General features: G+C 34.8%; 1 protein-coding gene across 1 annotated transcript in view; it reads left to right on the forward strand.

The window, feature by feature from the left end:
* The first annotated feature begins 2,072 nt into the window (after positions 1–2,072).
* EIF4G3 (eukaryotic translation initiation factor 4 gamma, 3) overlaps positions 2,073–4,670 on the forward strand; it is a 427,927-nt gene continuing 425,329 nt past the window's right edge. The window contains exon 1 of the mRNA XM_006883565.1: positions 2,073–2,141. The gene's annotated coding sequence lies outside the window, so the exon portion shown is untranslated. The remainder of the gene's footprint in view (positions 2,142–4,670) is intronic.

A 4,670-nucleotide genomic window follows, 5' to 3' on the forward strand; every position in this document is an offset into this window, starting at 1 on the left:
CTTCCTTGTAAGCGTATGGATATAATCCTGTCACTCACGATGTTGTACTTCAAGATGGATCTAGAAATTACTTTTGTTACTATAAAGGCAACCCCATTTTTCCTTGTCTTTTCATCTCCAGAGTAATATATCATATGTTCATCACACTCAAAATGCCCCATGCCAGTCCATCTCATCTCTCCAATGCCTAATATGTCAATATTTATGCGTTCCATTTCCTTCTTAACAATTTCGAATTATCCTTCATTCATGGCTCTCACATTCCATGTACCAATCACTAGGGTCTGCTTACAACTGTTCCTCCTCCCTTGTGTTTCCATACTTGATAGTTCTACCTAGGTTGCCCTTTTTTGTTAATCTGCATGTGTTCTGTTGTGCATAAGGTTTTCAGAGGCCTGCTATTTCAGAAGTGGGTGGCCAATCCTTCTTCCTAGACTGTCTTAATCTGAATGTTCAGATTTAGAGGAGTATCGACTACAATTTCTAGTGACAGTCTGTAGAAATCACGTAATTGTGCTAGTTTTGTTATCTAAACAAATATTTTGAGAGAAATAACCCCAACTTTACCTTTATAAAGAAAGTAGAGTAACGTTATTTTGGGGGTATAGTTGTTCTTTTTTGTTGAATACTGTTGAGTTGGAACTGACCCACAGCCAACCCTCCAGGAAAGAGATGGAAGCAACCCAGTTGTCTGTCGGCAAATAAATGGATAGAAAAAGTAGAATACTATGCTGTGTTGAAAACCAGTGAACTTGTAAAACATTACACAACACGAGGAGCCTTGAGGACATTATAGTGAACCATCTCAGTCACAGAAGGACAATACTGCATAATACCATTGTTATCAAATAGAACAGACATGGGGGCATTGGGGAGATAATGGGGAAAGAAGAGATAGTTTATGAACATTGCATTAAACCAGATTAGGGGATAAAGTGTCTGAAAGGAATATATGATTATACATTATATGTATGAGAACAATCTGGAACATGGTGTGCATTGCAGGGTAGGTCTGGAAAGGTACAAGTGGGAGGTAGAAAATGTGCAACAATGAATAAAAAACAATATTTTAAAAATTTTAAAAATGTTTTATTTTGGATTTACTGTATCTGATGGTGTAGACCTTAGTGTGTTGCACTGCTAACCAAAAGGCCAGATGTCTCCACCAGTGACTCCATGGGTGAACCCTTGGGAGAACCAGGGGTTAACAGCCTTGGAAACCCAGTGGAGAGTTGGTATGAGTCGGAATTGACTCAGTGGCAATGAGTGTATTTAGAATTCTTTTAAAATTATTTTTTATTATTTAAATTAGGCAAGTAATTTATGTCCAATGAAGAAAAGGTATATAGTTATATAATTCCATCATGCAGAGGTAGTTGCTGAACTTCTATTGAGAATTTTTGGTTGTCATTCTTAAAGAGATGAGGAGTGCTCTAGCCTTTCTGTTACAAAATATCACCTTACCAGGTAGGAGAGCTCACATTTTTTTCAGTCTTTTAAAAAATGATTTTCACTTTAGGGAATATTCTGCCATTGTCATGAAATACTTTAAATGGATAATTCTGGAGAGACTTTTTTTTAAAAAAATAGATGGTAGATGAATATGAGAACAAATTAGCAACGGAAATAGAAAACAAGGGGACAATTGTCTTCGCTGTTGCTGTGTAGTTAGCAGAACAAACTGGATCTTTGTCAGCAATTTCAAGTTGGTGAATTAGGTTGATCCTTCTCAGTGTCTTTCTTTTAAGGCCCTAGTTGTTTTTGCTAATAATGTAAAGATGATATATTCTCACTATGGGCCCACACTATGGAGACTTGTATAACTTTATTTTGTATATACATGAAAGATTTCTAATGGGAATCAGTTTTGGAGAGGTTAATTAATCACACCAGGAAACTTTTACTTTCTAGGGTCTGTATAAATAATCTCTATGATTCCAGTATTTGAGTGAAAATACTTAGGACTTTGACAGACTTTTATGATGATGATGTTCTTTTCCCCTTTCTGGTAAAGAAATCCTTTTTTTTTTTTCCCCGTTCTTTTGTCCTTAACTCGCTTTTCTAGAATTCCGAGAGGACCTGTTCAGCAGCCTCTGGAGGATCGGATCTTCACTCCTACAGTCTCGGCCGTATATAGCACGGTGAGTATCTCAAGGTTGCCACTGACCAATGTGTTTGCTTTTGTACGTGAACTCTTATACATAATGCTTCATCAACACATGACAGATTTTTGAGGAAACTTTTAATAAATCTCAAACATAAATTTGTATGACTATAATATCATCTGATGAATAAACCTTTAATCCAGTCTCTAAGTCTAAGAAATTGAAGTTAAAACAAACGTGTAGATAGATTAGACTGCACACTTGTCTTTTTCCATAAGTTTCCTGCCTTGTATTTCTTTCAGACATTGAGGGGTTTTGGGAGTTTTTTTGGTATTTATTTTTTCCTTAATATTTTAAAACTTAGTTCTCATTGATTACAGTGCTCATAAAAAAATGCAGAGAGTTTAGAAAAGAGAATATTGGCTTTACTAAGAGTAAATTTAAAAACTGCAAGCGCCTGTTAATAAAGGTCTTAAATAACTAAAAAAAAGAGTAAATTTAGTTTTTTATATTAAATTAGGAATTCAAATTGATAAGGAAAATTGAAGTTAGATGATGAGTGTGAAGAAATTATAAACAACTATTGGTTGTCAACATGTTGAGAAGCAAATATATCTTTTTAATATTAAAGTTATTTCAACCTCCATTTTATCCCCAAGGTCATAGATAGCATGCTTAAAAAAATAGTCTACTGAGGGAGATGAGCAAATAAGTATTTGTAATATAAAGTGCTCTAATAAACACTGCTGAATTAGGAGCTGTCACGTGTTTGCATCTTAAAATAGAACACATACTAACTTGTTACATATAAATTTGTTTTACAGCTGCCAATCAAGCCATCTATTAGGCAACTAGAGATTAAGAACCTTGGATTAGAGAATATAGTGCTTTATGGGAAAGAAAGACTCGAAGGCCTTTAATTGGAATGAACATAGTTAGAGATTGTGGGAAGTATAAAGAGTATATGTGTGGCCTTGGATGCAAGAAGGTGACTAAAGAGTTAGAACTGTATCTTGCAGGTAATAAGTAGAACGATCGTTTAGAGTTCTGAGACAAGTCTGTTTCCACTTTATGATAGAGAATTTAAACATTGTCAGTTACTTTTGCACCTTTTTTTCCATTACGAAAATTTACCCTGTTTGGGTAATAAATTATTTCTCATTCCAGTAATTGGGAACTTTGCATGTTGAAGAATGAAAGTCTTTTCCCCCTGGTACTACCTTCCTTTTAGGGAGCTCTGAGGTGGTTCAGATAAAAGATAATCTGAACACTGAATGACAACACAATGTTTCCTCTGTGGATGGAAGATAGACAGTTGCTTTCTGTGATTTTTGTAGTTTTTAAAAACTTGTAGTGTCAGCTCAGAGTCAGTTTTGACTTGAAGGCAATGAGTTTTCAAATACCTTCCTTTTGGACATACTTTTTAAGTTCTGAACATAGAATGGGTTCTTTTGGTCAAGAATAATTTTTTGGGGGGGGCCAAGAATAACCTTAAAAGAATATTATTATAAAAACAGACATTTACCATTGGATTATTATTTTCAGAACCAAAGGTTAGCAAAAGAAGAAAATGAAAATTTTTAGTAATTCTAGCAACCAGTATTGTTTGTAGTATTTGAGTGTTATTAAAATAGCTGTTTATTTTATCCCTATTTGTCACTGTATATCAACAATAACTTTTCCTTTGTTATTAAAAACCTTTTAAAATATAAAGCATTATATATTGTTTCACTATAAAGAGCCCCACTGTGGCCACACTGATGGCTCAAGTAAAGATGTTAAATTTTTTTACAATTTTTTAAATTTTTATTCATTCATCTTTGCACACTTTCCTCCCTGCCCACTCCACTCCCCCAGTTCGATTTTCTCTTTGAAAAGTAAAAAACATTCTTTCATTGTTATACAATCCCCCCTCCCAGTACACGCCACTATACAGCTTTCATTCTGGATTCTTGTCATGAAAATAATACATAATCATCTATTTCTCCCAAACAGTTCAATCCCTCATCTGTTTCAATGCAGTATATAGTTAACCGTTCTTAGTTTCTTCCTGACTGCAATGTCAGTCCCACGTTACAACAGTGGCACTATGCAGTATTTGTCCTTTTGTGACTGAGATATTTCACTTAGCATAATGTCTTCCAGGGTCACTCATTTTGTATTCCAAAACTTTTCTATCCATTCATTTGTTGATGGGCAAGTTTTTAATCTGAATGTGGTAGAAAACTACTGGAAGATGAAGAGCAATAGATAGGATTTAATGTTTATAAGGGACTATGGCTACTTACAGGTACCGAAACCCTATGTACAACAGAACACATTTAGAGAACAGAAAAGGCAAAGGAGGTTGAGTTTTCAAGTATGGAAATAAAAGGGAGAGGAACAGTTGTAAGCAGACACTGGTGATTGGGACAGGGAATGTGAGAACCATGAATGTAGGAAAATTAGATATTTTTAAGGAAGAAATGGAATGCATAAATATTGACATACTAGGCATTGGTAAGATGAGATGGACTGGCATGGGGCATTTTGAGTCGGATGACCATATGATATATTACTCTGGAG

The sequence above is a fragment of the Elephantulus edwardii genome, unplaced genomic scaffold (assembly GCF_000299155.1).
Source record: "Elephantulus edwardii isolate Elephantulus edwardi_28Jun2011 unplaced genomic scaffold, EleEdw1.0 scaffold00028, whole genome shotgun sequence".
Lineage (NCBI taxonomy): Eukaryota > Metazoa > Chordata > Mammalia > Macroscelidea > Macroscelididae > Elephantulus > Elephantulus edwardii.